At 34.6% G+C, this 11340-nt stretch overlaps 1 non-coding gene across 1 annotated transcript; it reads left to right on the forward strand.

Moving 5' to 3' along the window:
* Nucleotides 1-10190: 10190 nt before the first annotated feature.
* LOC128560575 (U6 spliceosomal RNA) lies at nt 10191-10302 on the forward strand. Its single transcript, XR_008373064.1, has one exon. It is a non-coding gene; the product is annotated as a U6 spliceosomal RNA (small nuclear RNA).
* Nucleotides 10303-11340: the final 1038 nt, after the last annotated feature.

Below are 11340 nucleotides of genomic sequence, written 5' to 3' on the forward strand. Positions count from 1 at the left end.
CTCTCCCTCTTTTCCTCATTGAGTAGGACAGTTTCCAGCAGAGGAAATTGGATGCATCAGAAACTTATCTGTCTTGAGTGAGAGAAGAGGTCTCTGATGAGAAGGAACCAGCATAAGAACTCTGGCAAAATGAAAACAAATGCTGTTTCAAAAGCTCCAGAGGCTCAGAATAAGTTTCCAACAACAGACTCCAACCTAAAGAAAATGGTTGAAATGTCAGAGATGAAATTCATAATGTGGATGGTAAATAAAATAAATTGTATTGAAGAGAAAGTGAAATACCAAAAAAAAGAGACAAAAAATAGTTCAGAACATGAATGAAATAAATAAAAAGATGCTAAAGAGATAAAAAATGTAAGATAAAAAAGAACTTAAAGAAATGTAAGAGTCATTTAGAGAATTTCAAAATACAACAAAAAAGTTCAACAATTATCTAGAAGAAGAGAAAGAATTTCAGAACTCTAAGCTAAGGCTTTCAAACTAACACTGTCAAATATACAGAAGAAAAGAATAAGGCAGTCGGCACAATCATTCAGAGAAATATGGGACTCTCCAAAGCAAGACAATAACAGAATTATAAGTATCCCTTAGCAAGAAGACAAAAAACCAAAAAGCATGGAAACCTATTTGAGGGAATAATTGAAGAAAACCTTTCCTGGAATCCCCACATTTACTTATCGAGATGCAAATCATCCTCAAATACATGGAACATTCAGAGCAAATGGGACATCACCAAGACATGTTGTCATCAGTCTGGCCAAAGTCAAAAGGAATGAGAAAATCTTATAAGCTGCTAAACAAGAGAAAAAATTAGCTTACAAAGTAAAATACATCAGACTGACAACAGAGGTCTCAGTGGAGACTTTATATGCCAAAAGGGATTGAGGCCCCATTTTTAGTCTTCTGAAAAAGAACTGTCAGCCAAGAATTTTGTAGCCTACAAAACTGAGTTTCCTAAATGATAGAGAAATAAAGACTTTTCCAGACAAGCAAACACTAAGGGAATTTATCACTACTAGGCTTAACCTATAGGAAATGCTCAAAACTCCCCTATGCATTTAACTAAACAATGCTATCCACCAGTGTAAAAATCAAAAGTTAAAGCTCATAGTTCTTATAAGACAGCAGCATAAAGACAAACTAAAACAACAAGGTATCATTCAACATGATGAATGCAAAGAGCAGAGTCTCACATCACTACCAGCACTAAAAATGAATGGCCTTGGTGTTTCATTTAAAAGACACAGACTAGGCTGGGCGAGGTGGTTCATGGCTATCATCCTAGCACTTTGGGAGACCTTGGTGGGTGGATTGTTTGCGCTCAGAAGTTCAACACCAGCCTGAGCAAAAGCGAGACCTCAACTCCACTAAAAATAGAAAAACTGAGGCAAGAGGATCACTTGAGCCCAAGTTGGAGGTTGCTGCGAGCTATTACACCACAGTACTGTAACCACGGTGAGAGCCTGAGACTCTGTCTCAAAAAATAAAAATAAAAAATAAAAGACACAGACTGACAGATTGGTGAAAACATCACACTCCAAGTATATCCTATCTCCAAGAAATACATCTAATGGGAAAGGACTCTCAGACTTAAGGTAAAGGTATAGAAAAAACATTCCATTTATATAGAAACCAAAACTGAACAAGTGTGGCCATTCTCATATTAGATAAAACTAATGCTAAATCAACAATGGTTAAAAAAAAAAAAAAAGACAAAGGGCAGTGCCTGTGGCTCAAAGGAGTAAGGTGCCAACCCCATTTATCAGAGGTGGAGTGTTCAAACCTGGCCCTGGTCAAAAATGTGCAAAAAAAGAGACAAAGATTGTCATTATGCAATGATAAAGAAAGCAATCTATTAAGAAGAAATAATAATCTTAAATATAAATGTGCCTAACACAGGAGCTCACAGATTGAAAAACAAATTCAACTAGATCTAAGCAAAGAAATAAATAGTACTATCATAATCTCCAGGGATTTTAGCAATCCACTGATAAATCAGGATAGATCATCAAAGCAGAAAAATCAGTAACAAAAACAAAAAAATACTAAAACTTAAATGAGACTCTAAATGTTCCTAACAGACATCTACAGAACACTCCATCCCAAAACTATAGAATATACATTCTATTTTTCAGCACATGTGCAAAAATCTATGGTATACAAATAACAGCAGTGTTAAGGGGAAAGTTCATAGCCTTAAATCCTTATATCAAAAAGATATAAACACAAATTAACAACCAAAAGTCATATCTCAAGGAATGAGAAAAAGAAGAACAAACCCTACCCAACGTCAGAATAAAAAAAGAAATAACAAAGCTCAGAGAAGAACTAAGTGAAATGGAAACCAGAACATAAAATAAAGAACAAAGGATAAATGAAGCAAAAAGTTGATTTTTTTAAAGATTAAAAACATGAATAGACAATTAGCCAGATAAAGAACTCAAAACCTCAACCAGAAAGGTTATCCAGCTGTAATGTCTCATTGACATTAACAACTGATACCATAGATACACAGTATATGATTCATGAATACAACAAAAACTTCCATGGACACAAACTAGAAAGTCTAGAGGAAATGAATAAATTTATTTTCAAGTTTCAATCAGGACAAAACAGAAATCCTGAATAGACCAGTAAAGAGCCACAAGATCGAGACAGTACTTAAAAACCTCCCAAAACAAAAGCCTTGGACCATATATATTCACAGCTGACATCTACCACACCTACGAAGAATTGACACCCATCTTATAGAAATTATTCCCTAACATTTCAGGGAGAAAATCCTCCCTAACTCGTTCTATGAAGCCAATATCACCTTAACACCAAGGCCAGGAAAGGACACAATAGAAAAAAGAAAATTATAGATCATTATTCCTTATAAACATATATACAGTAATCCTCAGTAAAATACTAGCAAACCAAATTTGCCAGCACCACCAAAAGATGATTCACAGTAATGAAGTGCACTTTATTCCAGGGATACAAGCATAGTTCAACATACACAAATCAATAAATGTGATTTACCACATAAACTGAAGCAAAAAAACCAGACAATCATTTTAATAGATGTAGGAAAAAATTTGATAAAATCCAGCACCCTTTAATGATAAAAACTGTCAACAAACTGGGCATACAAGGACCATACCTCAAAAGTATGAAAACCACATATGATAAAGTCACAGCCAACACGCAGAATACTGAATGGGGAAAGTTCAAAGCATTCTCTCTAAGTACTGGAACGAGACAATTCCACCCACTGTCACTACCTATATTCAACACAATACTGGAAGCCCCAGCCAAAGCAATCAGCAACAAAAAAGAAAGAAATGGCATCCAAATCAGGAAAGAGGAGGTTAAACAATTCCTGCTTGCCAATGATATGATCTTCTTTCTAGAAAACCCTAAAGATTCCACCAAATGACTCCTAAAATGGATTAATAAATTCAGCAAAGTCTCAGATAACAAAATCAATGTACACAAACCAGCGGCATTTCTGTATATTATTAAAAGTCAAGGTAAAAGTGGAATCAAGTAACACAAAATCATTTACAATAGACACAAAGAAAATAAAATACTTAGGAATATATTTAACCAGAAAGATGAAAAGAGATCTAAAAATACTAATGAAAGAAATCATAGATGACAGAAACAAATGGAGACACCCCTGCTTATGAACTGGTAGAATTAACACTGTTAAAATGTCTATACTGCACAAAGTGATTTACAGATATAATGTAATTCATACCAACATCTTATTTCACATACCTAAAAAATAATCCTAAAATATTTTGGAAACAAGAAAAAGACTGAATAACTAAAGCAATCTAAAGGAAAAGAAAAAAAAATGGAGGAATCACATTACCTGACCTGAAATTATACAACAGGGACACAGTAACCAAAACATCATGGTACAGGTATACAAGTAGAGACATGCGTGTAGACCAATTCAGTAGAATAGAGAACCCAGAAATAAAACCATAATAAGACCAAGTGGTCATCAACAGAGCAGACAAGAAATATACACTGGGAAAAGGATGCCCATTTCAATAAATGGTGTTGGGAAAATAGGATAGCCACATGCAGAATAATCAAGCACATATAAAAGTTAATATAAGATGGATTAAAGACTTCAATGTAAAGCAAGAAATCTTAAAAATTCTAAAAGAAAAGTTTGGAAAAACTCTTTCAGACATAGGCCTATGCAAATAATTTATGACCAAGACCCCTAAGACAACTATAGCAACAACAAAAACAAATAAATGAGACTTAATTAAATCAAAAAAGCTTCTACATAGCAAAAGAGCTAATCAGCAGAGTAAATAGGTAACCTACAAAATGAAGGAAATATTTGCAAACTATACATCCAAAAAAGGACTAATATCCATAATATACAGGGAACTCAAACAAATAGGCAAGGTAAACAAACAACTCCATCAGAAAATGAGCAAAAGACATGAACAGAATTTTTTTTTTTTTTGAGACAGTCTCACTATGTTGCCCTCGCAAGAGTGCTGTGGTGTCACTGCTCACAGCAACCTCAAAATCTTGGGCTTAAGTGATTCCCTTGCCTCAGCCTCCCAAGTAGCTGGGACTACAGGCACCCACCACAACACCTGGCTATTTTTGTTGTTGTTGTTGTAGTTGTCAATTGTTGTTTGGCAGGCCCAGGCTGGGTTTGAACCTGCCAGCCCCGGTGCATGTGGCTGGTATCCTAGCTGCTGAGCTACAGGCACCGAGCCATGGACAGAATTTTTTTTTAAAAGATAGATAAATGGCCCAAAAACATGAAAAAATGTTCAACATTACTAACAGAGAAATGTAAATTAAAATCTCTCCAAATGGCCATGATTATAGAGGCAAAAACAGTGCTGCTGTGGATGCAGAGAAAAACAACTACTCACACACTATTAGTAGGACTGCAAACTAGTACAATCACAATGCAAAATATTATGGTAATTTCTTGAGGAATTAAAACTAGACCTGCCCACGGCACCTGTGGCTCAGTGAGTAGGGCACCGGCCCCATATGCTGAGGGTGGCGGGTTCAGACCCAGCCCCGGCCAAACTGCAACAGAAAAATAGCCAGGCGTTGTGGCGCGCGCTTGTAATCCCAGCTGCTCGGGAGGCTGAGGCAAGAGAATAGCGTAAGCCCAGGAGTTGGAGGTTGCTGTGAGCCGTGTGATGCCACGGCACTCTACCTGAGGGCTGTACAGTGAGACTCTGTCTCTACAAAAAAAAAAAAAAAAAACTAGACCTGCCATTCAGCAATCCCACTTAAGAAAAAGAAATTCTTTCATCTAAAAGTCATTTTTGCAATTGTAAAGAGATGGAATCAACCTAAACACCGACCAATTCATGAGTAGATAATGAAAATGTATAAAATGTAATATATCAAGATAAGAGCAAGAAATATATCAGGGCATTACAAATCTATCAAAATGTCTTTTTCAGCAACTTGGATAGATCTGGAGTCCATTATCCTAAATGGGGTAGCTCAGGAATGAAATAACCAATACAACCTGTTCTCATGAAAAAATGGGAGCTAAATAATGGGTACACAGAAGTACAAAAAGACAAAGGACATTGGAAACTAAGAAGGGAGGGTAATGGGAGGAAGTGAGGGATGAAAACTTACCTAATAAGGTACACTGTCCAGGTGAAAGAACAGACTTCAGCTTTATACAGTGTATCCTTATAACAAAATATTTATAGCCCCTTCATATTTTGAAATTTAAAAAGAAAAAGAAAAAAGAATAAAATTGACAAACACACATTACAACTGATATTACAAAAATTCAAGAGATCATAAGAGACTACCATGAACAACTATATGTGAATAAATTGGAAAAGATAAAATAAATGGATAAATTTCTAGACACAGCCAACCTCCCAGGAAGAAATCTAAAACCCAAATAAACCAATAACAAGTATCAAGATAGAAGCAGTAATAGAAAGTCTTTCGTCAAAGAAAAACCAAAAACCTGAATTCTTCATTGCTGAATTCTACTAAACATACAAAGATGTAATACCAGTCCTACCATTCAAAAAAATCAAGGAGAAGTAGGTACTCCGAAACTCATTCTGCAGAGCCTGAATATAAAACCAGACAAAGACACAACAGGAACAACAAAAAAACTACAGGCCAATATCTCTGATGAACATAGATGCAAAAATACTCAACAAAATACTAAAAACCAAATTCAACTATACATTAAAATGATTATTCTTCATACTCGAATGGGATTCTTCTTAGGGATGCAAAGATGATTTGGCAAACACAAATCAATCAATAATACATCATATCAACAGAACAAAAAACAAAACCATATGATAATTTCAATGATGCTGGAAAAACATTTGATAAAATTCAACATTCACTCATGATAAGAACTCTCAAAAAACTGGACACAGAAGGAACATACCTCAACACAGTAAAGCAATGTATGAAACACCCATAACTAGTATCATACTAAATTGGAAAAAACTGGGGTGGTGCCTGTGGCTCAAGGAGTAGGGTGCCAGCCCCATATGCCAGAGGTGGCGTGTTCAAACCCAGCCCGGGACAAAAACTGCAATAATAATAATAATAATAAAATTAATTAAAGTGCATGAGATTTTAAAAAATTTTAAAAAAGAAAAGAAAAAACTGAAAGCCTTTGCTCTAAGATCTGGAGCAAGACAAGAATGCCCACTTTAGTCACTGTTATTCAACATAGTACTGGAAGTTCTAGCTAGAAGGATCAGAAAAATAAATAAATAAAGAGAAATAAATGAAGGGCTTTTAAACTGGAAAGAAAGAAAAATTATCCTTGTTTGCAGATGACATGCTCTTATTTGTTATATTTTAAAGAAAAACATTCAACTAAAAAAAGATAGAGACTTTACCTCTTTTACGTTTACATAGATGGAGCTGGAACATATCTTACTTAGTAAAGTATCTCAAGAATGAAAAAAAAATATCCAATGTACTCAGTACTATCATGAAACCAATTTGCACTCACTCACACTTTCATATGAAGAATAGATCACAACTACAGCCCAGGATGTAGGAGTGTGGAGGGGGAGATGGGAGGGGTGGGGGGAGGTCAGATGGAGGGAGGGTGAATGGTGTGATCACACCTATGGTGCACAATGCAAGGGTACATGTCAGATCTATTAAGTACCAAGTATAAATGTCTTAACCCAATAATTAAGTAAACATGATGAGGTATATATTAACCAGTGTGATGTTAACACTCCTAATTCTATATGAAATCAAGCACATTGTACCCCATAAATGCATTAATGTATACGTGATCTATGCATTTATTATTTAATTAAAACAATTTAAAAAATAAAAAAGAAACTACTAGAGCTATGCTGACATGGATGTGGAGAAAAGGGAACACTTTTACACTGTTGATGAGACTACAAACTAATACAACTTTTTGGAAAGGAAGTATGGAGCATCCTCACTGAACTCAAATTAGACCTCCCATTTGATCCTGCAATCCAATTATGAGGCATCTATCCAGAAGAAAAGTCATTTTATCATAAAGGCATTTGCATTAGACTATTTATCTCAACTCAGTTTGCAATTGCCAAAATGTGGAAACAACCTAAATGCCTGCCAACCCAGGAATGGATTAACAAGTATACCATGGAATACTATTGAGTCCTTTAAAACGATGGTGTCTTTACACCTTTTGTATTAACCTGAATAGAGTTGGAACTCATTCTTTTGAGGAAAGTATCACAAGAATGGAAAAGTAAGAATCCAATGTACTCAATTCTAACATGAAGCTAGTATTTGATCTAATACATATGTACATATGAGAAAAATTCAAATCAATTCAAGGTGGGGGGAGAGGGGAGAGGGGAGGAAATAGAGGTTTACAGTGTATGTCACACCTCCTGGGGGCAGGACACAACTCTAAGAGGAACTTGACCTAACAAATGCAGTGTATCCTAATTCTTTGTATACTCAATGAACCTGAAACAATAACAAACACACACACACACACACAAACCCCTACTAGAACTGATAGAAAAATTCAGTAAATTTTCAGGATACAAAATCAATACATAAAAATCAGTAGCATTTGTCTCTGCCAATAGGGAACAATCTGAAAAAGTAACTGAGAAAGTAACCCTACTTACAATAGCTACAGATAAAATGAAATCCCAAGGAATGAATTTAACTACAGAAGTGAAATATTCCTACAATGAGAACTATGAAATACTGGTGAAAGAAATTAAAGAAGACACAAAATAGAGGAAAGATATTCCACACTCATACACTGGAAGAACCAGTGTTGTTAAAAATGTCCATCCTACCCAAAGCAATCTGCAGTTCAATGCAATCCCCATCAAAATACCAAGAACATTCTTCACAGAAACAGAAAAAAATAATTGCAATATTTATATGGAACTATAAAAGACCCAGAATAACCATCTTGAGGGGGGAAAAACTTGGAAGGATCACATTACCTGACCTCAAATTATACTACAGAGCTGTTAGTAACAAAAATAACATGGTACTGTCATGAAAACAGACCCATATATAAAAGGGACAGAATAAAAACCCAGAAGTAAGTCAACGTATCTATAGTGAATTTATCTTCAACAAAGTTGGCAAGAACATACAGTGAAGGAAGGATAGTCTCTTCAATAAATGGTGTTAGGAAAATTGAATATCCATATGCAGAAGAAGAAAACTTGTCATCTTTCTCACATTCAAAATTCAAATCAAATGGACTAACGGTTTAAATCCAAGACCTAAAACTGTGAAACTACTTGGGGAAATGCTTCAGGACATTTCTCTGAGCAAGGACTTCTTGAGTAGTACCCACAAAGTGCAGGAATCAGAGCAAAATTGGAGAAAAGCAATGATGTCAAGCTAAAAAGCTTCTATACAGCAAAGGAAATAATCAATAAAGTGTAAAGACAGCCCATAGAATGGGAGAAAATATTTGCAAACTACTCATCTGACAAGGGAATAATAACCAGAATATATAAGGAGCTCCAACAGCTTGACAGGAAAAGAAATTAAATAATACTGTTTAAAAATGATCAAAGGATTTAAATAGACACTTCTTAAAAGAAGACATAGAAACAGCCAGTATATGAGAAAATGGCAACATCCTTAGTCTTCAGAGAAATGCAAATCAAAACTACAATGAGATCATCTCACCCCAGTGAAAACGCCTTTGATAAAAAAGTCAGGCAATAGCTCATGTTAGCAAGGATGTAGATAACGAGTGGGAATGTAACCAGTGTAATAACTATAGAGAACAGGGTGAAGACTCCTCAAAAAACTAAAAATAGAACTACCCTATAATCCAGGAATCCCCCTGCTGGACATAGATGCAAAGAATGAGAATTCAATAGATTAAAAAGATACCTGAACTCCCATGTTTATTGCAGCACTATTCATAATAACCAAGATATGGAATCAACCTATCAATAGATGAATGAATATAGCCACGAAAAGAATGAAATCCTGCCATTTGCAACAATATGGATGGAACTGGCTGGAATACACCATATTAAGTGATAAAAACCAATCAGAGAAAAACAAATATCATATGCTTTCATTCATATGTGGAGCTAAATATTAAAATACATACAATTGATGTCATGGTAACAGAGAGTAGCATCATGGTTACTAGAAGCTGGGAAGGGTAGTGGAAGTGGAGGCGATAAAGTGGGGGATAGTTAATGGGTCCAAAAGTATAGTTAAGCAGATAGAATGAACAATATTTAATAGTACAACAAAGTGACACTAATCAACAATAATTTTAGGTATATTTTAAAATAACTAAAAAAGTTAAAGTAGAATATTGCTAACACAAAGAAATGATAATTGCCTGAAGTGGTGAATGCCCAATTATCCAAATTTGATTAACGCACATCATATGCCGGTATCAAACATCACATGTACTGTATGACCATGTACATATTCACACACACACACACACAATTATCATGTACCCAAAAATAATTTAAAAAATTAAAAATTATAAATTAAATACAAGTGACAAAAGGAGAAATAGATAAAGTAGATTTTATCAAAATTAAACCTTTTATTCTTTAGAGCAAATCGTCAAGAAAATAGAGACACCTGAAGAATAGGGAACATATTTGCAAATAATATATTTAATGAAGTATTTGTATTGGATACCCAAAAAGAACTCTTAAATAAAGCAGACAATGTTCACTTTGGTAGCATACCCACTGAAACTGGAATAATACAGACAGTACAATATTAGCATAACTCCTGCCAGAGGATGACAGACAAATTTGTGAAGACTTTAACATTTTAATACATTTAACCAAAAAGGTGAAAGATTATATTTATATAAAGTTTTAGTGAAAGAAATTGGAGAAAACAAAAATAAATAGGAAGATATTGTGTTCATAAATTGGAATAATAAATAATTAATATTATTAAAATGTCTATAGTGCCCAAGCAATCTACAGATTCAACGAAATCCCTATCAAAATTCCAATGTCATTTTCCACAGAAATAGAAATTAGAATCCTAAACTTCACATGGAATCAAAAAACAACAAATATCTAAAGTAATCCGGAGCAAAAAGCCAAAACTGATGCCATCCACTACTTGCTTTTGAAATATTTACTTATACAAAGCTCTAGTAGTCAAAATAGCATGAAACTGGCATAAAAGACATAGAGACAATTGCAACAACATAGAGAGCTTAGAAATGAAGTCACACATTTATGATCAAATGATTTTCAACAAAGGTGCCAAGATTGCACATTGGAAAAAGATAATCTCTTCAATAAGTAGATAAAACTAGATATCCACATGCAAAATAATGAAATTAAACTCTCACCTCACACCACATGCACAGAATCAACTCAACCCTCAAGCCAGGCGTGGTGGCTCACGCCTGTAATCCTAGAACTTTGGGAGCCCAAGGCAGGTGTATTGCCTAAGCTCAGGAGTTCAAAACCAGCCTGAGCAAGAGTGAGACTCCATCTCTACTAATACTGTTTATTTTTAATTCTTTTTTATTTTATATTGTTCTCCTATCTCAACTTACTTTTATTTTTCAATTGTTTAAGTCAATTTTTTTTAATTTTAAAATTTAAACCTTAATAGCTGTAAATTTTTGTCTGATTGTAGTTTTGGATGCATGCCGTATGTTTTGTTTTGTAGCGATCCCATTGTTGCCAAATTTTGTATTGTTGTCATTTAATATAATTATTTATTTATTTGAGAATATTAGAGGGTATACTTGTTTTGTTTACACATTTTGTTTTTGTACAGGTTGAGTCAAAGTTACAAGTGTGCCCTTCACCCATTGTGCGCTGTACCTGTACTCAATCCCCACCT

This window comes from Nycticebus coucang, chromosome 11 (assembly GCF_027406575.1).
Source record: "Nycticebus coucang isolate mNycCou1 chromosome 11, mNycCou1.pri, whole genome shotgun sequence".
Taxonomy (NCBI): domain Eukaryota; kingdom Metazoa; phylum Chordata; class Mammalia; order Primates; family Lorisidae; genus Nycticebus; species Nycticebus coucang.